The sequence below is a fragment of the Natator depressus genome, chromosome 1 (genome assembly GCF_965152275.1).
Source record: "Natator depressus isolate rNatDep1 chromosome 1, rNatDep2.hap1, whole genome shotgun sequence".
Taxonomy (NCBI): Eukaryota; Metazoa; Chordata; order Testudines; family Cheloniidae; genus Natator; species Natator depressus.
This window is the reverse complement of record NC_134234.1, coordinates 107,041,823-107,066,729: the sequence shown is the minus strand read 5'-3', so window position 1 is coordinate 107,066,729 and position 24,907 is coordinate 107,041,823. Positions and strand designations below refer to the sequence as shown.

Genomic DNA, 24,907 nt, shown 5'->3' with positions numbered 1-24,907 from the left:
ATTTACCTGAAGATAAGGAATGGAAATGTGAGGAAAGTGATGGATAATCATTCAGTTTTCTTGGCAATGTAAAAGAGAATGATGATAAAGAAGAATGTGGCTCACATGAAAAGGAGAGAAACGATAAAGAAGAATCAGCCTTGCACGATCACAGAAACAGCGGTGAGAAAAATTGCACACCACAAATCAATACATCAGATCCTGCTTTATGGTCGGCGATCCTAAACTCTGCCGATATAGATCATACGATTTTGAACGGGCCAGGCAAAATGGAGGATATGACATTGCCAGTAAATGAGTGGAAGCAACACTTCTCAAGTGACACTGTGAAAGAGTGCTTGAGAATGGTGAGAAACTGAATCAGCATAGGCTAGTTTACTCAAAATCAGCTGACAAAGTGTTCTGGTTTTATTGCAAAACATTTGACAAGAATGTCAAATGGTTGCTTGTGCTTTCTGGGTACAATCACTGGCATAACTTAGCTGGTGCTCTGAAGCAACATGAAAAGTCACTAGGCCATTTTATGGCCTATTCCAAATGGATGGAGGTTGAGTCCAGGATCAAGCTGAATAAATTCACAGACGCAGAAAACCTGTACGTTATTAATGTAGAAACTCAGCACTGGAGGAACATGTTCGAGCATCTGATCTCAATTACCCTCTTCCTTGCAAAGAATAATTTGGCTTTCCGGAGCTCATCAGAAAAGTTGTTCTCTGAACATAATGGTAATTTCCTCAGTTTGGTAGAGCTTCTTGGGAAATATGACGATGTCAGGTGCGAGCACCTATGTCAAGTAGTTTGTAAAGAAGCTATAGACCATTACTGCTGCCAAACAATTGAAAATGAATTGACTGATCCCATGGTAAGGAAGGTGCTTGATAACATGTTGATGCAGCTTGGCAAAGCAAAGTACTAGGCCATAATAAAGGACTGCACTCCCGACATTTGTCACAGTGAAAAGACGTCATTTACAGTAAGATTTGTTGACGACGAGGATGGCTGTATCCAAGAAAAGGAACACTTTATCTGTTTCTGGTCTGTGGATGACTCTACTGGAACAGGCCTAACAGAACTATTTATGAATGTTTTGAATGAGAATAAAATAAAGCTTCAGGACTGCCGCGGCCAAGGCTACAACAATGGCATGAACGTGAAGGGAAGAAACTGCGGCGTCCAGGCAATGATCCTTGAGCTGAATCCAAGAGCTTTCTTCTTGCCTGGTGGCTGCCATTCCCCTCAACCTGGGTGTGTCCGATGTAGCAGCATCTTCTTTAGATTCAGTATCTCTCTTCGGAGTACTGCAAAGGATATATGTCCCGTTTTCAGCATCAAGTGTTCGGTGGGAGATCCTCATGCATAATGTTACAAATCTGACGTGAAGCCACTAAGTGACACTCACTGGGAGAGACGCATTGACAGCGTAAGGCCAGTGAGATACCAAATGACTGAGGTTTATGACACCCTGATGGAACTGGCACAGTTGAGTAAAATCGAGACTGGAATCTGACACGAGGCGCAAAGCCTGGCAAACCAGATCACTAACTTCTAATTTCTGGTCTCAATTGTGGTTTGGAACGATATCCTGTTCCAAGTAAATGTTGTAAGCAAGGCATTACAAACTCAGTCAATGGACCTCATTACCACTATTATTTTGATGAGAAGTTGCCTTGATTTCATTGTGGCCTACAGAGACAACAGTTTTGAAGATGCCATCATTGCTGCCAAAGAAATGGTGGAAAACTTAGGAGTTGAGCCTGTCTTCAAGGAAACTTTGAATTAATTGGAAGAAAAGATAGTTTGGTTACGAGGGCAGAGATGAGGTGACGGGAAGCTTGGAAGAAAAATTCAAGATGGAGGTTTTTTGCTCGCTCGTTCACACTGCTTGAGTGTCCATCCAAGAAAAGTCATGACAAATGAAGCACCACGAAAAGACTCGGGGTTTTTTGTATGACCTTAATAAACTGCTGGTAGACAGGAAAACACTCTTGAGCAATTGTGCAGACCTTCACGAGACACCAACACATGGGGAACGTTCGGATGTCAATGATAAAGATCTCTATGTCGAATTGGACAACATTCATCACATTTTGCAATCTGGGAAGCACTCTCCACTCCAACTTTTCCAATTCATTCATGATGTAGAGCTGAAGGATACTTTTTCTAATGTGTGGATAACTTTGATGATTATGCTCACGCTACTAGTGAAGTCCCGAGTGGTGAGCACAGTTTTTTGAAAACTCAGTCTCATTAAAACATAACTTTGATCGATGATGGCTGATGAGAAACTGAAATTGCTTGCTATTTTATCATTTGAAAATGCCATTGGCCAGTCTTTGGATCTCTCTGATGCTGTGCTTTAGTTCACGAGGGCAAAAGTGAGAAAAGTGACCTTTTGAACTAAAGGATTATGGTTAACATTTTAAGACTGTCTTCTACTTTAATACTATTTTAAACTGGTCCACCCAATATTGGTTCAGGTTCAATTTCTTGATGTTAGTACATTTCACTTATTCTTAAAATCAAAAAGTTTCTATAAGCTTAGAGGAAATGAATGTTTTTATTTGCTTATATATGACATGAATAAATACAGATTTACAGATCCTAGTGTGCAAATTTATCGTCTTATGTGACAGGGATAAATGTGGTGAAATGGGCTACAAATGCAACAAAGATAAGGTATTCAAAAGTTTAACAAAGGGTGAGGGGTTTGGTGCCGAAGACGCTCCTCATCTGGGTCACCATTTGGTCTAGGGCCAGCTCTGTTCTCAGCTACTCTTTGCACAAAACCTTGGATAACAGGTTTTATGCAATAAACTCTTACGGGGTCTGAGGCACACAATTCACCCCAAGTCACAGGCAATATGTCAGACTGCAACAGTGTCCCTTTGCACTGATTTGGGCTACAGAAACTAAACAGATGGGAATCCAATGGCCTTTTCTCATCCCAGGCTGCACTCCTTGCCCCCTTCCAGACCAGTCTACTTTGAGTTGGCAGGAAGCCCCACCACAGAGCATTCAGAATCCTCTGTCTGGCATTTTCACTCACACTCCTTCACAGATGATGTGTGGGGCCTTACATAGGCCATTCTGCATGGGGTGAATTTCTGTCAGGTTTTTTTTTTCTATTCTGCTGCTTCAAATTCCAGAATGTCATAAGCAATCTTTCAACATAATAAAATGGGGAAAAAAAAAACCCCATCAAAACTGTGAAATGAAGGAAGAGAAAAGATGCTTGGAGAAATATTTGAGAGGATGGTTTTCAGTACAAATGTCACTGGTTTTACATAATAAACAAAAAATATGTGACAGGGTAATAATACATGCTGACCAAAGTACAACAAACATGAAAAGTCATACTGACCCTGAATTTATGCCTTGTTCACTTATGTTTTTCCTAAAACTCATGTCAATTCCCACAATTTTTTTAATTGATTTTTTTTTAAAAAGGCAGTTAAAACAACAATCCAGTGCATGGAATCTCAGGCAGAAACTCTCACTCACTGTCCCAGACATTCAGACAGTAATATAAAATCTTGTAAAAAACGTAGTTAAGTCACTCATTTTAAACAGAAAAGTAGGAGTAAATACTATCAATTTCCATCATGTCCCAATGCTTCTGAATTGGTAATCAATGTGTTTTTAAATCTTGAAAGAAACATTACATATACATACATATTTTATATTTAATGTTCAAAATAAAAATGTAACCAGAGTCATAAAAATTAATGACTTGATGAATCTTAAAGTTTGGAAAAACAGAGATTCAGAAACTATTTATGACAAAGGCCAGTTCCTGTGTCCCCATGGACATGCTTAGTACTGCTATGCCACCCTCCTTAACAGCCTTTGGTGTAGCAGGTGTGCAGGAAGGCTGTGGCTGCAGTGCATTATATTCTGGTGATCCCTGGCTGCTGCAATGGCACCTTGGAGGCCATTTCAGGCAGTCACAAGGGACAATATCTCTCAGACTTCTCTAACTTGTGCTCATGATCAACCTGGCCCTCAGTAACCCAGGGCTCATAAGGGTACAAAGATGATGTACAGCTCCATCTCCCCTTTGAGGTTAGTATTAAACATAGCTCCTCCAGACTCAAGGAGCCAAAGTGTGGCATAACGGATACTGGAAAAACAAGTATTTTGTGTCCCTTATAAGGATCATCCAAATACTGAAGACATAACTTAAATATTGTTGAAGACAGTCAGTAATATGATCACTGTAATTAATAGAGTACAATTTTGGACAGGAAGTTGTGATATAGAAGAGAAACTGAAGCTGAGTCAGCACTCAAGGAAGAAACGTTGATGCATTTGTTATACCAATAAAATAAAAACCAGCAGGATCTTATTAAAGGGAATAAGACAAATTGCCACATTTATTGTGAATACAAAAAAAGAATCATAGTAAGCAGTTAGTTATAGCTATAACATTCCATTCAATCTCATATTTATTCACACATTCATTCATACACACACACACAGGTTCTGCAAGGTTGTTGTCATAGTTACCAGCCTTAGAGTTGCTCGTGCCAAGCCACTGGCCAGGTGGCCTGGACACGAGGAGGGAGCAGGACCTTGTCAGATGCTCATCTGATGCTCCTGGAAGTTGGTTTGCAGAATCAGACCCCAAAGTTCTCACTTTCTAGAGTCCATTTTTATAGGAATTTCTTCCTGTGCCAGTCTATGGGAATTGCTTCATCATGGCACATTCCTGACGGCTCCGTGCTGCCAGATGTTATCTTGTTCTTCGGTTCTTGATCCTTGAGGCTCTTGGGTGGATTCCAGTCTACCCTCTGGGGGTCCTCTGGTTGTTTCCATTTGACACCTTCTTCGGCCAATCGACACTGGATTCTTAGGCTGGCACCTCCCTGATCATTCATTTATTATCCACACTAAGTATCCATCCACATACATCCTCGATCTCTATTTTAATCACAATTGTTAACAAAGCGACATAAATACAACAAAAGGGCAGAGAGTCTCTGTGTGCTGTTTCTGTTGTTACAAAGTATTGCTTTCAGTCTCTCTCTGTGTGAGTAGTTGTTGTTACAAAGTATTGCTTTGAGAACAGGCTCTGTCTTAGAACGTACTAACAAAATTAGCAGCTTGCAAGTTTCACACAGAGAGGGAGAGAAACAGTGAAACCAAGAGACCTCTTAATTAGTAATACCCTGAAATTTAAACTATGGGGAATCAAACTCATTTGTGATTTTAATACAGAACTTCTTTAATATGATCCAACATAAATTTTGGACAGGAAGTTGTGATTTAGAAGAGAAACTGAAGCTGAGTCATCACTCGGGGAAGAAACGGATGCATTCAACCTAGACCCAGAATAATTACAAGATGATATATCAAAATTTTTTTGCCACATATGGAAGCAAGCTGGACCACAAGTTTCTTTCAAATACGCATGCAACATTTTTAGATATGTTGTAGGATTTGAATCTCCTGGAGGAAATTAAGGGCATATCTACACTACAAAATTAAGTTAACATAAGTAACGATGACTTACAGCTGCCACAGTAATTAAATCGCCTTTGCATGTCCACACTATGCTCCTTGTGTCAGTGGTGCATGTCCTCACTAGCAGCACTTGCATTGATGCAGAGAGCAGTCTACAGTGGGTAGCTATCCCACTGTGCAACTCACCACCATTTGGCGCAGGATGTTTTGGGAAGGATTTGCAAAGCCTCATGGGGGCAAACAAGTCATGCAGAGCTGACTGGGAACATGGTTTCAATGTTCCATGATTCAGTTTTCTCCATCCCATAATATTATCTGCGTCCCATAATGTTGCACCCTCTTTTCAAAAACCCCGCAAACCTGTGCACCCATCATCTTTGTGAGAAGCATGGCTCCTGCACTGCTCTTCAGTATTGTTCTGACCATTGTGCACACAACGCACCTTGTCCCTCAGTATTCTCAAGAACCACCAAAGGAGCTGAGAAGGATATGACGATGCTTTGCACGCTGCCTTGCTGATGGACATAGAAAGTAACAATTTAAGGTTGTTGTTGGCATTCATGGAGCAGCTGCAAACAGGGGAGAGCCGGTTCTGTGCCTGTGAAACATGGACAAATTGGTGGGATTGCATCATTATGCAGGTTTGGGATAATGAGCAGTGGCTGCAGAACTTTTGAATGCAAAAGGCCACATTCCTGGAGCTGTGTGTGAACTTGCCCCTGCCCTCCGGTGCAGAGACACCAAAATGAGAGCTGCACTCGTGGTGGAGAAGCGAGTGGTGATCGCTGTGGAGAAGCTACTGATTGCTACTGATCAGTCAGGAATCAATCTGGAGTTGGGAAATCCACCGTGGGGATTGCTGTGTTGAAAGTGTGCATGGCCATTAATTGCATCCTGCCGCGAAGGTCTGTGACTCTTGGCAACATGCAGGACGTTCTGAATGGTTTTGCAGCAATGGTGAAGCGATAGATGGCCTGCATGTCCCTATATTGGCATTACACCACCTTGCCACGGAGTACATCAACAGAAAAGGCTACTTTTCTATGGTATTGCAAGCAATGGTGGATCACCGGGGACATTTTACCAACATCAATGCGGGCTGGTCAGGGAAGGTGCATGACACATGCATCTTTAAAAACATGAGCCTGTTCAGAAAGATACAAACAATGACTTTCTTTCCAGCCTGGTGGATTACCATTGGGGATGTTGAAATACCAGTAGTGATCCTGGGAGACTCAGCTTATGCCTTACTCCTGGGGCTCATGAAGGCGTACACCGGCCACCTCGACAGCAGCAAGGAACACTTCAATTACAGACTCAGGAGGAGCAGAATGACTGTTGAATGTGCCATTTGAAAGGGTGCTGTCTACTCACTCAATTAGACTTTAGTGAAAAAAAAATCCCAATGGTTATATCTGCCTGCTGTGTCCTTCATAATATCTGTGAAGCAAAGGGGGAAAAGTTTCAGCCGGGGTGGAGCATAGAGGTATTATACCAGGCTGCTGATTTTGAGCAGTCAGATACCAGGGCTATAAGAAGAACTCAACAGGGAGCTATATGGCTCAGGGAGGCTTTGAAAGGCCATTTGAATAGTGAGCCACAGTAGTGTGTGTTGCTGTAGTGTGCTCTGCCTGGCATTGTTTTTAGAAACCCGGTATGAACGCTGTAATGAGTGCTGTGTGGGGTAATATAACACTGCAAATGAATCTATTGCTATTATCTTTGAATGATGTCAGCTCCAGCCACCATATGTTGTGAACTAATGAAGATGAATTAAGTTTCCATAAATAGACTTTTATTCCAAACAAATGCAAACAAACATAATTGTAAATGAATGAAACTGTATACATTCCAGGGAAACAACTTTTGATGGGGAAAGAATAGTCCTTCTCATTTCAAAAACCACATACACCAGTTGTCTCTCGCAAAGGTCAGCATATGTGCAGCTGAGATTGTGTGTACTCTTCCTCGTGGTGGAGTGGTAGGGGTACTGCAGTGGGCCCGGAACATATGTGGAATTTGGGGGTGTATTTGGTTAGGTAGGTCCTGGAATGCAGTTATCAATAGGCTAAAGCAGGTGGTGAGCACGGGGACTTGAACCTGAAGGTCAAGAGAGTCTCCAGCATGTCTACCCGGCACTTGAGAAGTGTTATCATGTCCTGCTGCACGTCTCTGTCCTTTTGCTGCATGTTTCTCCTCTCTGCACTCTCCCTTTCCATTCTGTCAGAAAGCGTGCTTCTCCAAGCCCTCTGCTCGGTATCCGCAGCACCAGAGACTTGCAGGATCTCTTGGAACATGTTGTCCTGCAGACTCTTTCTTCTCCTTTTTTTCTGGCTGAGCTGCTCCGCTGGTGTAGATGGAGGAACCCTCAAGGTCACATTTCTAGCTGCAAAAGACACAATGCACAGAGGTACTACTGTGAGTGTTTTCACTCCCCTTGATCCAAACAAGTTACAAGCACTACATTCTCACTTCTTCTTGGGATTCACAGAACACGGCGGCAATCCCAGCCATGACGAGTATGGCCCAGGGGAAAGGGGGCAATTTGGGACAATGAGGGGGGGCAGAGGGGAAGAGCACACAGGCATCAGTATATGTGGATAAGTCAACTGACTGGCACTGTTTTCCACAGGCAGTGGTGATTTTAGCTGATCTCTCACTCCTGAGGGTAACGGAGGCTGAAAGGGAACAGCTCCTGCATGCATCCGGCTGCAGACTGGGTCCGTATGCTGCTAGCCTGTGTGCTGCATTGGTGCCTACTGAAGTAATTGCTGACTGGTGTGGGAAAGTGTCCTACTATGATGGAAGAAATAAGGCAGCCCTCCCCACAGGTCTTCAGCAGAGGATTGCAGACTACCTCCAGGAAAGTTTCCTCAAGATCTCTATAGAGGATTCATAGCACATCCCGGTGCACGTAAACCAGAGATGGGCAAACTACAGCCCGTGGGCCACATCCAGCACATGGGACCGTCCTGCCCGGTCCCTGAGCTCCCGGCCGGGGAGGCTAGTCCCTGGCCCCTCCCCTGCTGTTCCCTCTTCCCTGCAGCCTCAGTGCGACGTGATGCCAGCGCTCTGGCCCGCCGCTCCTCCTGGGCAGCGTGGGTGGTGCGGCTGGCTCTGGCATGGTAAGGGAGCAGGAAGCAGGGGGTCCAGGGGGGCAGTCAGGGGACAGGGAGCAGGGGGCAGTTAGATGGGGTGGAGGTTCGGGGGGGGGGGCGGACAGGGAACGGGGAATGGGGGGGCTGGATAAGAGTGGGAGTCCTGGGGGGCCTGTTAGGGGGTGGGGAGTGGATGGGGTCAGGGCAGTCAGGGGACAGGGAGCAGGGTGGGGGGTTAGATAGGGGGTGGGGTCCCTGGGGGCAGTTAGAGGCGGGGGTCCCTGGAGGGGGCGGTCAGGGGACAAGGAGCGGAGGGGTTGGATGGGTCAGAGGTTCTGACAGGGGCAGTCAGGGGGCGGGAAGTGGGAGGGGACGGATAGGGAGTGGGGGCCAGGCTATTTGGGGAGACACAGCCTTCCCTACCCGGCCCTCCATATAGTTTTGCAACCCCGATGTGGCTCTCGGGCCAAAAAGTTTGCCCACGCCTGTCATAAACAAACTGTTCTGCAGAGCCCCCATACAGGGGAATGAGAAGCAGATAGTAACTCTACCTCTATTGGTTATTTTGCTACCTCTTCTAGCCTAATTTAAAAATAGTAAATGAACGGATGTGTCCCTGCAATATCAAAGCAAACTTCATACTTACCAGAGATTCTTTCCCCTGCATCAGGCTCGCCGGTGCTGTACGGTAGGGACTGGTTTGACTGCTCCAGCATCAGAAAAAGGTCCTGGCTTTCTGAACCACTGGATCCCCCGGTAGCCTGTCCCCCAAATTCCTCCTTCCATCCAACACCTACTCCTCAATGTGCACTGCATGGGTCTGTGACTCCAGCTCCCCTGAAATGTCCATGGGTCTCTTGGCGGTGCTAGTGGGGTCTCCCCCAAGGATGGCATGCAGCTTCTTGTAGAAGCAGCATGTCTGTGGCTCTGCAGCAGACTGTTTGCCTCCCTCGTCTTCTGCTATGCCTGCCACAGCGCCTTGATTTTCATGCGGGACTGCTGCGTGTCCCTGTTGTAGCCCTTCTCTCCCCTGCCCGGAGCGACCTGCTCATATATGTTCATGTTTCTAGGCTGGTTTGGAGCTTTGCCTGCACAGCTTCTTCTCCCAACAGACCCAGGAGATCCACCACTTCCTGTGTACTCCAGGCAGGAGGGCGTTCGCTGCATGGGGTTGGCGTGGTCAGCTGGGCGGTTGCTCTGTGAGCTCTCCAAGCCGACCAAACAGGAAATGGCATTTCAGAAATTCATAGGGTTTTAAAAGGGGAGTGGTGTGTACCTGCATACCTGGCCGCTGGGCAGCGGGGTTCAAACTGGTGACCAGAACAGTCACGATGGGGCATTGAGGGACACTTCCTGGAGGCCACTAAAATTGATGTAACTAATGTAGTATCTAAACTGATACTGAGTCAACCTAACTACATCGACCTAAGCGCTATGCCTCCTGTGGAGGTGGAGTTATTAAGGTGGCGTAGTGGGCTAATTATATCAATGGGAGCAATATTTTAGCGTGGATGCTTACAGAGTTAGGGCGACATGAGCTGCCTTGCGTCTATCTAACTCTGTAGGGTAGATCAGATGATAGCATTCACAAAAGGAAGATTTAAGTACTCTAAACAGCTTTCCGGATTTTCTACATATCTGTGCCACCCAACGTCATCTCTAAATATAGCAGGAAATGGAAGCTGGAGAGACAAATTACTTCTGCATTGATATAACTTTGATCTAAACATCAGTTTATTGCTGACAAAGGGATGAATGTTGTAGCAGAGTAAAAAAATATCTGGAAGAGAGAATAGATGCAGTTTCTGAGGAATGTTTTCCTTAGACAGAAGGATTTTGAATTTTATAGATTGGTGTGACAGAATTCAATTTTTATTTTTTTATAATTTAAAAAGAAAATGGTTTATTTTTAAGAATTTTTCCTATTTTTATCAATTTAAATTTCAGAGTTATGGGAAATTAAGGGGGTCAGACAATAGGGAATCAGATAATTATTTAATGACAGTAGATGTTGAGATTCAAAAATTTAAAGTTGCATAACTGTTAAAACACAAATTGTCAACATCACATGTCAAAATGTACAAAGTAAACATTCTTAAATCAGCTCTAAAAAGCTCTCAAGCAGCCTTTTTCTTACTTTGCCTATCTGCAAATTTGGATTATAACTGATGGAAATATTTTTTGTTGGTTTGTGTGCGTTTGGTGAAATCGACATTTACTGATAAAAATGTAATCCTTCCAAACCTACTCAAAGAGTGGGAAGAGGCATGGCCTTAAAATGATTATTCACTACTTTTGTTGCAGCAGTGGTGGGTCTGCAAGGAATGCAGGGCTTAATTCCACGGATCTGGAGGCCTTCATGAAGACAGTGGGACAGATTCTCAGCTGGTACAAATCAGCCATACTCCTATAATTAATATAGTTTGTTTAATACTATGCTACACCAAACCTCTGGATACTTAGTGGTGCACTTGGTGTTCCTTTAGGGCATCTCATAACTCAGAGGCAAGTCCTGAAGGCCCTTCATCTGCCAGGTCCTATAAATGCTAGCAGCTGGAGGGTTCTAACGTATTATTAGAATGAAGGGATAGTTTACTGGAGCTGACAGAAAAAGACAGGTTGCAGTGATTCAGTGGTTTGAGCAGTTACACTTTAAGGTAAACATTGCTGTTCTTAGCTTGGCCTGTGGGGGCACTCCAACTGAGGGTTATAGGCCTAACACCTGACGTCTCCTTCTTCAGTGAGTTCCTCTATTACAGGCAAGTAGGTATTCTGCAAGCTAGGAATCTGTGGTGTCACTCCCTGGGGCCAGTCTGCCTGATCATCCTGCTATTGCTGCTGTGCTTCCCTGACATAGTTCCCACTAGCAGGCTGCTGCGATTGTGGCTGGCACTTAGGCTACAAGTCTCTCCCAGAGTCTCTGTTCATATATACTTGTCTTTTACAAGCACAACATCCCCTTCTCTTTGGGCCTGACATCCAGTCAGGGCACACTGACCAATTCCCAAGCTAAACTCCAGTGTCGGGGCACTTTGGCTGTAATAGCCTTCTGCAGGCTATTGTCCCTTAAAAAGCCTTGGCCAGCCATGGATTCTGTGCTCCCAAGACTTCCTTTTAGGGCCCCTCTTTACTCAGTCCTCTGCCCAGTCTCTGCTGTTTCCCCACAAGTTCTTCACAGACCAGTATCCTGCTGCAATGCTTGCAAGTTACAGTCTGCGCTGCATGTAGCTTTCCTGTTTCTGCTGCATTCTTGTGATAGAGAGCTCACTTCATAGGTCAAAAAGAGTTCCCACCCCTTCATCCTCTTGGCCTGAAGAGGGGTTTGGGTTTGGTCTTGCACTACTGGAAGGTCATACTTCAGCAAGTGTTTTCAGGAGGTAGGGGAAAAGTAGTGAGTTTGCTGCTTAGCACATTCATCACGTCAATGGAACAACGCTGATTTACACCACTTGGTCCAGTGACACTCCCTAGATTCACTTCTCCTTTAGGTGCCATGCTGCCATTATCTCTCATATACTCCAACCTTCCCTGTGAGGATACAGAAGGCGCAGAATGGGAGTCAATTCTGGTTAAACTGTCGTTAACTCCCACAGGAATTTCCAAGCAGAAGTTCCTTGGGCAAACGTGTTGTATAGAGTGACTGTTCCCTAGCTTTGCCTCTAAAACAAAGGAAGCCCAACCACATAGTCCAAGATTTTTAAAAAAAATTTGGAGGCCCAACATGACATATTCAAAATCATTATAGCCACTTTTGAAAAATCTTGGCTATAGTCCAAGTGCTTCTGCAGTCACTCCCCCCGGGAGGTGGGGAAAGGGAACTTCCAGCAGAGCTGTTGCTCTGCCTTCTTTTATGATAACCTCTCTTTGGGTGGACTTTTTTGGAGAGATGGCCACCTGATAGCTTTTTTGATAGAAGCCAGCTGCCCTCTATCAGGCAGCCTCTGACAATATCCAATAATAGTGACCAGTTTTTCCCAACTAGTCCTCATCAGCCAGGAAGGACATAGGTCCAATGCAAAGGATGTCGAACTAAAAATATTCCTAAAATCTGTAGTACTGCAGTCAGTGACATTGGCCTAAACTCAAGCAGAGAAGACTCTTTTGTATCCTCAAGCAATTGCTCTACAAACATTGAAGCAAGTAGTTCACTCTGAATCTGCTCAATTTTCTTCATTAAGTAACATAAAATGTCCTCACAGCAGGAAGGACTTGTATCAATCACTGAGTGAAGTAGCAATACATAATGTAAATACTATGAAAAATAAATGTTCCAAAGCCACTTACTATCAGAAGCATGAAATACAGAGCTTATTGTTTAAGTTCTCCTACATCATTCCTATCTACTCCCTCTTCATTATTCCCACAAAAAGACCATTCATTCACTACAACTTGGTAAGATTATTTCAGATCATTTTCTGAAGTTATTCACATGCTCTATTCTGCCTCCTGCAAAATTACTTATAAATGGCAATCATGGTAAACAAAAATTTTTGTCTCACTCCTGTGACTTGTTCCAAAATCTGTGTGCATTGCCAGGGTTCCTAAACCCCCACAAGATAATTGCTTTGTTTTTTATGGTGCTGTTAAAGTGGAAAGACATACACTATCCCTCTCAGTGTGGGTAGAGTGGAAATTGTAACAATTATGAACAACTTTTTTGGTTCAAATTTTGTTTGGCATACAAAGTGTAAAGAAACAGAAGTCTCTTCTGACGCATTTGTAAGGAAATAGAGTACAAAATATCTCTCCAGACAAATATCAGTGTGAGTGTATAAACAGCTTGTGAGAGGAGTTTTCCACCAAATCTCAAGTTGTCATATGATATTAACAGGAATACAGCGTGCTCTTGGCAGCACTACTCTGAGCAATGTTATGACCATGGATGGTAAAGCAGGGAATAAACTGAAGTCAGTTATGTTCATGTAGCACTGCATCTGAAAACTGTATGTAGGCCAAAACTTAATTCTATCAAGTGCTACTACTTCTACAGATACGAAGTAAGCCACATAAGAGCAAGGTGGTATCATTATATGCAGTTTTTAGAAAAGAAATCTCTCATCTCTCTTGCAGTTGTTATAAAGCAATGCATATGTCAGAACGCTTCTGGAAATACAGGGGTGAAACCGCAGGGCAGCGCTTGGAGCACTGGAGAGGGCAAAAGTGGCTTTCACCACTTGGTTATTTCACAATTCTGGGGAGAACATGGACCCCATTTGCTCCTGGCATAAACTAGAGTACCCTCTAAATTGCGCCGCCTTGCAATGCCCCCCTAGGGATTTTTATGCTGGTGGGGATTACTGGAGTGAGCTCCGCTCTGGCCAGGCTCTCTCCTGCCCTGTCAGTTTAAAAATAAAGGACAAGTATATTTTTTGGTAATTGAAGTGAAGGAAATAGCAGCCTATACCTATTTTTTATTTGCTTTGATCTGAATATGCTATTTAATTTTAGTTCTGCTTAATCCTCAGGGGAAAATGAAGTGCACACATATTTTGCAAATCAAAACACAGATATGCCAGATTTCTTCTTCCTTTTTAAAGAGAATTATTAAAAAATACAGTTACGCAAATGGCAGTCCAAAATGAATGTAATCCTACAAATAGGACCTCCTCCATCCTGCTTGTTATGGCAACTGAGCCAGACGCCTCTTTGGGCTTGTCTATACTTGAGGCTACATCAGCACTGCTGCAATCGATGCAGCGGTGTCGATTTAGTGGGTCTGGTGAAGACAAGCTAAGTTGATGCCAGAGCGCTCCCGTCAACATCTGTACTCCACCTCCCTGAGAGGTGGAAGGTAAGTTGGCAGGAGAACATCTCCCATCGACTAGGGTTGCCAACTTTCTGACTGCAGAAAACCGAAAACCCTTGCCCTGCCCCCAGACGCATAGCCAGGTGGCGGGAACAGGGGGAGAGATCCAAAAAAAAGGGGCCACCCGCTGCGGCGCTTTTACTCACCCAGCGGCGCTCCGGTGGCAGGCCCTCACTCGCTCCGGGTGTCTTCGGCGGCACTGAAGTTCCCGCCGCCGAGGTGCTGCCGAAGACCTGAAGCGCCGCTGGGTGAGTAAAAGCGCTGCAGCGGGTCGCCCCTTTTTTTTGGATCGCTCCCCTTGTTCCCTCAACAGGGGAAAATTTAAAAGATGCCAAGACATTGACAAGGTGCCACTTGTGCTCAGTGGGGGAGCGGCTGCTGCCCTGCTTCCCCCCCACCCCAACAGCTATGCTACTGCCTGCCCCCTGCCCTGTCCCTTCTCCAAGGCCCTGCCCCTGCTCACTCCACCCCCCTCCCTCCGTGGCTCACTCTCCCCCACCCTCGCTCACTCGCTCATTTTCACCAAGCTGGGGCTGGGGTGCAGGAGTGGATGCAGGCTCCGGGAGGGAGTTTGGGTATGGGATGGGGCTCAGGGCTGGGCCAGGGGATTGGGGTGCAGGAGAGGGTTCGGGATGCGGGCTCTAGGTGCCGCTTACATCAGGCGGCTCCTGGAAGTGGCCGGCATATCTGGCTCCTAGGCACAGAGGTGGCCAGGGGGCTCTGCGTGCTGCCCTCACCTGCAGGCACCACCCCCAGAGCTCCCACTGGCCGTGGTTCCTGGCCAATGTGAGCTGCGGAGCTGGTGCTCCGGGGGGGGGGGGGGTCAGCACGCAGAGCCCCCCAGCCGCCCCTGTGCTTGTTGGCTGCTTCTGTGAGCTGTGCGGAGCAGGGGCAGGCAGGGAGCCTGCCTTAGCCCTGCTGCGCCACCGACCGGACTTTTAGCGGCTGGTCTGCGATGCAGACTACAGCCACGAGGGTCTCTTTTCAACAGGGCATTCCGATCAAAAACTGGATGCCTGGCAACCCTACCATCAACACAGTGTGGTGTAAACACCACTGTAAATCAACCTAAGTTATGTCGGCCTCAGTTACATATTGGCATGCAGAACTTGGTGGTGAAACTCTGCTGGTGGGAGGTTCACTGAAGTACATCCCCTGGCACTGTGAAAGGAAGCATAGCCTACTGTCCCAATAGGATGACAGTTAGGAAATCTGCTGTAGAGTTTTCTTGGTTTGGGAATATTTTGTCCCTTAATGCGTAGGCATAACTGCCTGATTAGGAATACAATCTCTGGGACAAATTCTTCTCTGAATTACTCTGGTGTAATTCTGGATTAACTCCACTGAATTCAATGTAGTCACTCCAGGATTACACCAGCGTAACTGAACTGGGAGCAAATTTTGGTCTAATGTTTGCAGATGTGCAATGGGATCACTTCCAATTGCTATGCTTTTTCTTAGAAAGCAATTCATTATAAAGTGGTAGTTTAACTGCAATTTCTCATAATTCTGAATCTCTCATGATAATCAGCTTTATGGAAACAGAGGAATTGGAATGAAAGAAACTGCACTACTAAAATAATAAGGGATAACACTGCTACTTAAAATACAAACTGGTCCACTGTGTTACATTTATCCATATCCATATTACATAGAAGCCTTCCGTTGAAAGCATTCCAGGAATGTGCCATTCACTATTAAATCAATGAAGTCAAAGAGCATGAGAATGTACTGTTAGATCCCAAAAGAATCAATCCAGATTGTCCTATAGAAAACTTGCAATGTAGAATGAGGTTAAAATTAAGCATGACTTTTTGAAAGGTCTGAAAGTAAGAACTGATTTCATGTAAAGCCTTCAGTGCATACATTCAAACAATCCTATTTGTGAAATCTGACTAGCATTGTGGGAAAAACAAACATTCTGAACACTTAAATAGTGCCTTAGCAAACATGTATTTTCTCTTATTCCTCACATAAGAGTTTATCTGTATTACAAATTTTGTAATTGTTTAGAAAACAGACCTGCTAAATATAAATAACTGAAACTTATTAAAATAGAGAACAAAAGGGGCAATTTTGCAGAGGTATCACACACTCAGCTTTTTCATTGTATACCCCATTTAACGTTACAAAACTAGATTCTCTGATGGATAAATACGATTATTTTGTACACACATTCTTTCCAAGAACTTCTGGCTCCCAGGGTCTAAAAAATATGACAACAGTGTGAAACATTACAGAGCTCTTAGCATTTCATTCTCGCTCATTCAGCAAGCAAAAATAAATCTTTGCTTTTTGTGCTGGTAGATAACACGCAGTGCCAGGAGCTGCAAAATCCTTCCCTTTTCTAGTAGTGTCTAGAGCACTAGCCAGAGACTGGAAGAAATGTTAAACAAAACTGCTACTGCATAATCACCTTCTCCCGCACAAACTCTTTCAATAGGTTTAATACTCAGTTGCATTTAGAGACTATATTTGTTGAGATTAATGTGGCATAATAGCTGTGTTGCTTGCGTAGTTTTACTTGAGGTTGCATCACTGTCTCTGTTAAGACCTCCCTTGAAACAGAGAATTTGTAACGTCTGTAAAAATTCATTCCAGGATTAAACTTGGCTTAAAAGCTCAGGAAACATCTTTAAATTGAATTAAATTTGAAACCCACTCCCAATTTGGCTATTTAAAATATTTCTTAATCGAGTGAGAAAGAGTCAGTTTTTCATAATTAAGGTCCAAATTCTACCTTTGGATTCACAGAAGCAGGTAAGAAGAGGTGTGTGGGTTCAAATTGACTTTTGTAGGTCATCAGTGGGAGCAACCTCTATGCAGAATTTGGCTCATAATGTCTAGTTTTGGCAATGGACTTCATGAAGAGATTGGTATACGGGAGTTACAAAAGGACAACAAACACAGGTTCAGAGCAGAAGAATAGTTTTGTGGCTAAGGCATTGGAGTGGGACTCTGGAGATCTGAGTAGTTCAATTCACAGCTCTGTCACGGACTTTCTTGTGTGATCTTGGGCAAAGCTCTTATGCTAAGTCTACACTGCCCTGCGGTTCAGACGATGAGGGTGTGCATAGTTGTGTGCACCACAGTGCTGCACTATAACTTCCCTGTGTGGACGCTGTTGGTGCGAAGTAAAAGGTTCCTAGTTCTCATTAATGTAATCTTATTGGAAGAGGACTACATTAATACAAAACTAGGATTCATTTACTTTGCATCCACAGTGTCCATACAGGGGAGTTACAGAGCAGCACTTTGATGTGCACTGCTATTCACATCCCCCTAGTCCAAACTGGAACAGTGTAGACAAGCCCTTACGCTCTTAATGCCTTACTTTCCCATCTGTAAAATAAGGATGACTTCATTTCCTTTCTTCTACCCTTTGTCCGTCTTGCCTAAATAGTCTGCAAACCTTTCAGGACAGGGTTATCTCTTAAGAATTTATATACAGCAATGTTGAACCAACCTCAGTTGGGAACCTCTAGGCGCTACTGTAACATAAATAACAAAATATTAATATAAGTATGGTTAACTATATCAAATGGCTTTTGGAACTCTTTAATAAAGAAAACCAATGTTTGTCTAATTGCCTTTTTTCATAGCACAACTAGTACCACAATGAACAAAAAAGTTTCTTTAAAAAAAAGTTTGGATTTATTTTCTCACCAACAAATGATACAACCCCCCCAGAGCCTTATTAAGCAATGGAACCCACTCACAATGCAGTCCTCACTCTAAATCAAGCAACTTGCAGGTGGCCTGTTCTACAGCTGTATTAGCCGTGAGACACACACAAACACAGGGGTGCATTTTTGTGGGAGAGGGGAATCAGAGTTCTTTCACAGGAAAAAAGCATTCCTTCATGGTGGCTAATCATCCTCACTGTTTGCTGAGTCACATTCTTCTGAGGTGCCTCTAGAGAGAGAGAAATATGTTCTGGGAAATTTTCTATATTTAGAAACAAGTGAGGATCTCAACACTGGCTGCGCTGAGTAGCCAATCCTTCTACAATGCCCCGAACAACACTGACGATTCATTTTCCATATAAGACAGGGAGACATTTCTCATCAACCAAGAGTTGGCCTACTTACACAAACTCCATCTGCATTTGTAGGAGCAGAGCAGTATTACTGAGACAAGAAGACTATCACTGAAAATCTGAATCTGTTTCACTCTCGCCAAAGTGTCTTTCTTTATCAGAGTTGAACACCACTCAATTTACACAGAACACACTTCACATAAGCTGGGCCAATTGTTTGTAGCAAGGGTAGCTGATTTCCATAGTGGAGTTTTATAAATGCTGTGGTACTTTTGCCACAGGAAACTCAAAAATTCTTCTGCTTGTTGCAAGGACATGCAATTTAAATTGGACCACTTTTGGAGGGGTGCGTTCTGTGACCCCACTGCAGCCCCAGGGTCAGAGGAGCTCTGTGATCCTGCCACAGCCCCGCTGGGGTTGCTAACTCTCCAGGATTGTCCAGGAATTTAAAGATTAATCTTTAATTAAAGATTATGTCATGTGATAAAACCTTTAGGAATACGTCCATCCAAAATTGGCAACCCTAGGCTAGGCCCTGCCGTCCGAGGAGCTCACTCTCTCCACCATGGCCCCAGGGCCAGAGAAGTTCTGTGCCCCCCACTGATTTCTGCAGGGGCCCATGCTTCTGCTGGCCCCTTCCTAGTGCATGCCCCAGAACTCTGTGTGTTTCTGTGCATATCGATGTATGCTGAAAGGAAATACATGCGCATTATGCATCTTATTGGGAAATCATTTTAAGTGTTATGTTTCTTCTTCTGTACTAGCTTCAGTTAGCCATTTTGATTCCTTATCTCAAGCCAAATCAACTTTTGTGTACTAAATTGCTTGTTTGTATCCAGTTTTGTAGTTTTATAAGATAGCTGTGTTATAGAAATAATTTAACAGAGACTTGTGGACATGAATTGTCAGTCTGCTTACTCCCATTAAAAGGCCCTATTATTCTTTCACAGCATGTTTTCATCCTATTGAATGGGACATAATGTAATTCTGGGAGTTTCTGTCAGTGGGATACAGAATTTTGGTGTGAGATTGTTTGGGGGTGATGGTGAAGGAGAAAGAATTGTGAACAGCTGCTATTGTGACACTCATAAGCGAATGTCAGGCGTAGATTTACCTATGCTCTGTTGCTTTAAGGATTGAAGGTCTGCCATTAAAGTTAGTGGAAAGACTACCATCAATTTCAATACAAATTGATTTCAGAGTAACAGCCGTGTTAGTCTGTATTCGCAAAAAGAAAAGGAGTATTTGTGGCACCTTAGAGACTAACCAATTTATTTGAGCATAAGCTTTTGTGAGATGAAGTGAGCTGTAGCTCACAAAAGCCTATGCTCAAATAAATTGATTAGTCTCTAAGGTACCACAAGTACTCCTTTTCTTTTTGTGAATACAAATTGGGTCAGACTGTTACACAGTATATACTATACCTCAAGCTTCCAGTCATCTTGAATTACAAAATATAGTTTCTACCTAGCTGGCCTTGCTGTGGCCTGGAGCAGTGGTTCTCAACCATGGGTCCGGGGTCCCTGGGGGGGCCACGAGCAGGCTTCGGGGGGGCCACGAGCAGGGCCAGCATTAGACTTGCTGTGGCCCAGGGCAGAAAGCCGAAGCCCCATCACATGGTACTGAAGCCCAGAGCCCCAAGTTCTACCAACCGGGGCTGAAGCTCCAGCCTGAACAACTTAGCTTCACGGGGTCGCTTATGGCGTGGGCCCCAAGCAGTGGCCCTGCTTGCTAACCCTTAACTCTGGTCCTGGCTTTAATATGCAGAAAAGCAGTTGTTGTAGCCCAGGTGGGCTGTGAAGTTTTTATAGGACGTTGGGAGGGGACACAGAAAGAAAAAGGTTGAAAACCCCTGGCCTGGAGGGAGCAAGGGAACACGCTTCCAGTTGTGTTAGCCTGGCATCTTAATGAGTGTGGTGAGGGTTTTTCAGTCATGTTAAGCTAATATAATAAAATATTTTTGCTGTCAAGAGAGAGTCAATAAGACTGCAAGCAGAGTGAAGAACTATTCAGGCCTTCTGATAGTGATTTTGCTATGCAGCTTTTTTCCTATGTTAACAACTCAAAGCGAAATTTGTTCTGCTGGAATTTCCTGTTTACTCTGATCACGTCCTGCCACGCCAATGTCAATAGTTTATGTCGTTCCCATTCATCAAATCCCTCCAGAATGTTTCCTTTAGGGTACTCTGGGGTTTTCTCTTCTTAATAGTGTATAATCTCAAAGGCTTTAGCATTACTTCATTAAAAATACTTCTAGAATCTCAAATTATTTATTTTTATATTTACCTTCTCATTGATAATTGCTCTGATGACAACGTAACCAAAACTGAACACAAATTTCTGAGATAAAATATAAGCAATGCCTTGTACACTAATATTATCACTTGTTTTGTATTTCTCTCACTTGGTTGAGAGAAACAACCAGTACATGTTGGTTGCCTTTTGTTTAGAACAGCAATAGAACATATTCACAGTATTGCTATCAACATTAAAGTATGGTATTTCATATTTGACATGCGTATCTAACCCACAAGAATGTACTAAGACAAGTGAGATATCAAAACCAACTTCCAGGATTTCCCATTGGTAATGTCTTTCCAGCTGGTGCTGTATTCTCTCTATCCTGAAATTATGCACTTGATCCTATTTTGCAACTCCACCCTCTGAATGTAAACTACTCATTCATTATTGAACCTCTCCCCATTCAGTTATCTTCCCAACAATATCCTCTTCCTCTCTCTCTAAATTTTAATCTCCGATCTTTAAATACCACAGCTGATAATGCAAACATGGGGCTGGATTGCTCCCTCCTGTGGAAAAAACATGTCTTAGTAGGGAGGACATGTCTGAGAGGATTCCCTGTGGAGTTTCTCTAAGTTCTACTAAGAGGATGGGGTTTGCCATGGGTCTGCAGAATAAGCTGTATGGAGGCCCTGTGCCCGCCAATGATCCCCTCGGATCCCCTCCACCCCCACATGTCTTGGGAGAGTGACTGCAATAGAGCTGCCCCCTTTAAAGGGAGATCTCCATAGCAGAGGACAGATAAAGCAGTCCAGGAAGGATTACCTCTCAAAGAGAATCTTTGAAGGTGGTGGGTGTGCATCTTCCCTTCCCCCATCCAACAGAAAAACATCCATTCTCCGTCCTCAGTCCACCCATTGTAGGGAGCCTTCCCTGAGGTCTGGGAAAATGGAGGGATGATGACATAGCTGATCTCTCATTCCTTGCACATCGGAAACAGAGCACATATAAAACGTAGCTCAGTGCAACCAGTAATCATTACAAAATCCATAGCTAATTAAAAAGGGCTTAAGAAAATTCCAGCTCATTTTATTTACTACAATGAGATTTATATTTCTAACCTCATTGACTTTAAGTGGTTAGTTGAAAATCTTCCAAAGTTGGTTTGGGGACAAACTAACTTTAGATGAGCACTAATGAAAGTACATAGTAAGAAAGTGCACTTCATTCTGTTCTGCCCTCCTGCAAAGCTCTACAGGTACCAAAGAATCATCTCCTTCTGAGCTCTAGTTCATCCTCATTCCCTTTTCTGAATTAATGCAGCAGAAAAGGCCTCCTATGTTCCTTCATCAATATAGTCAAATGGAAAAAGAAAAGGAGGACTTGTGGCACCTTAGAGACTAACCAATTTATTTGAGCATGAGCTTTCGTGAGCTACAGCTCACTTCATCGGATGCATGTCAAATGGAGAGGCATGAGTACCCATGGGATAACAGAATGTGAATTTCTATCGAACCTCCTATTTAAATCAAGTGCTGGGTGCACATGGTGGGAAAACCACGTGGTGACACATAACACTCCTAGAACTGGTAATAGGACACCACATATTATACAGAGAACAACCTCAGCTTTAAAGGTCTAGAAATGGGAAAACCCTAGCTTCCAACAGCTTTGTTCTGACTCATAGTAGAGTGCGCATACTTTAATCTTCATTGCAAGGCAGCGCATTCTCTAGGAGTTTGTCATGGGACTATTTACATGCGGAAGGGATTTGTGTTGCCTCCCTGTTTCCTGTTGCTCAGCCCTGCTCCTTTGCATTCCATTACCACTCCTGTCCATGTCTCTGGTCTGTCCTGTTCCCTGATGGTGCTTCACTCCTTTCTCCCTACCACCTGCTGCTGCTTCCTCAGTAAACCCCATCCACAGACCTCCCTCGTACCGCCTCCTCTCCACCTCCAAACCTGAGTTTGCTCTTTCCTCAAAACAATCAGTTGGCAAGAAGATACTGCTCTTCAGGTTCAGGTTCTTGGGGAAAGAAGCACCAGCCAAGAGATGAGGGTTGGGTAGGAGTGGAATCTGGAAGGAGAAAGGGAGAGGGAAAAAGAAAGAGACAGAAAAATGGAGAGAAACAGGGAGTGAATCCTGGGGAGTAGGGAAAAGCTATAAAGATGAAGGAGATACATTTTGAAGAGATTACCAGCAAAACAATGCTTGAGAGTGTACAATGCAACTGGAACAAATTCTTTACTTTGTAGCAGGACCACATGGATGACCAGCTGGGATTTTGTAAAGCATATTGTGAATCAAGAAAAATTGCCCTTCCCATGCCCTGTGGCCGGACTCTGGAAGGGAAAGCTATTTCATACTCATGGTTTTTTTTTTGTGGGAAATGCATGTATATGAGGGTGTTGGCTCGAGCAACATGGCACCTATTTAATGCCCATAAGGCACTTTGAAATCCTTCAGTTAAAGACAATACAGAAGTGCAAAATTATTAATATGGGTACTGGAGTTTTGGTGGGAAGGTATAGAATGGGGTGTGTGAAGCATATTTAATGTTCGGAAGGCATCTGTGATTCCTCTTCTGAAAAGTAATAATTAATATTAGTATAATTATTTGTGTGTTGTATGAGTGAGGTGGCTGGAGAAGGAATGTGTTCCTCTTTTATTTTTTAACATTGATTGTAGGTCAATATAAATGAATGAGCTCACCTACCAGGAGAGAGAAAATTCCATCCACATAATTGATTGTAGACTGCCTTTTCTCCATCAAATTTAAACAACTCCAGTAAAGAGAAAAAAACCACAATAAAGCTCTGAATTTATTGAAACAATAGCTGCTAAGTGAGACAGTAATTCACCCCAAAACTTTTTTTAACTGTTGTGTTTTTGCTACATTAGTTAGTTGAGTAATTCCATTGTTAGTGAACTTTTTCTCTGTCATTGAAACATTCTAGGGATGTTTTGACCTAAGGGAGATGCGTTCAATCATTTTGATTGATTTGCACTGATTGATCAAAGTGGTTTGCTTTTTTATTTTGAGCTAGCCTTGTCTTATTTTTTGAAATATTATGGAGTCATGGTATTGTCTTATATGTCTATGTTATTGGATAGGCTTCCAGGTGCCCTACAGAGCTATACAATTCCACACCAACATGTCCATTTTCATATTAATACATTAATTGTGCATTATTTATTGTGATTTAATACCCAGTCATCAAAATGGGTAGAGTGGTTGGGTCAGAGTCCTTTCTGTCCTGTGATCATGGAATGATATTAACAGCAAGTGGGGAAAACAAATTTCTAAAACATGTTGAGTGTGTCTGATTTTGTGTGTGTGCTGCTAAGCTTTTTCTGACACTAGAGGTTGGAATTCCCAGGACCTTCCTGGAAAGACTCAGAAGCTCAGGAGCTCTGGAGAATTGACTTGGGGGGTAAAGGAAATCTCCTTGGGGGAGCAGAAGGGAAATGTCCCCCCTCACCTTTGTCAATTCTTAAACATTTGCCGCATAAACAGTTCATGAACCCAGGCTCTAGTGAAAAATTAGCTACCTTAGAGTTCTGTTCTCTCCTCCATAAGCATGTGCAGCTCCCATCATTAACTGGAGTTCCATGGTACTAGGGTTATACCTAATATGTAACTATAATATTCAGCTAAATAGATTTATACAAAAACAAATTAAAATCTGAATAAAGGACAGGGCAAAACTGTGGCCTCTAGAGATGGAAATACCTATTAGGTCATCTTGTCAAACTTTCTGCCTGTTCTGGATTATTGGGTTTTTACACAGTTTCAGATATCCTATCTGACTGTTTACTGCAGCATTAGTACAAGAACATTAGGAAGTGAAAACAGTGCCAAATATAGTCATTGTTTGTTATTTGTATTACAGTAGTATCAAGAGGCCCCCAGTTACACCAGAGCCTTGTTGTACTAGGTGCTATACCTACATATTGAATGGCTGTCCCTTCCCTGAAGAGCTTATGATCCAAACATGCAAGACATGAAGATGGGAGAAAGGAAGTATTAATATGTCCCATATTACAGATGAGGAATTGAGACACAGAGAGAGGGACTAAGAAGCAGGTTCTCAGAAGGGCTGCAATTGGGACCATGTTTTCAAGAGACGTCAGGTCCCATTTAGTCACCTAAATGATGTAACCAGATTGTGAAAAATCAGCACCCAGTGGCTCCACTGACATCACTGAATGTTCAGCACTTTTGAAAATCTGATCCCACATGACTTGCCCACAGTCACA

The 24,907-nt window shown here is 43.5% G+C and overlaps 1 protein-coding gene across 3 annotated transcripts in view; it reads right to left on the bottom strand.

Annotated features, from left to right (window-relative positions):
- Positions 1-24,907, bottom strand: part of COL4A2 (collagen type IV alpha 2 chain) — a 244,435-nt gene that overhangs the window by 110,868 nt on the left and 108,660 nt on the right. The window lies entirely within an intron of this gene.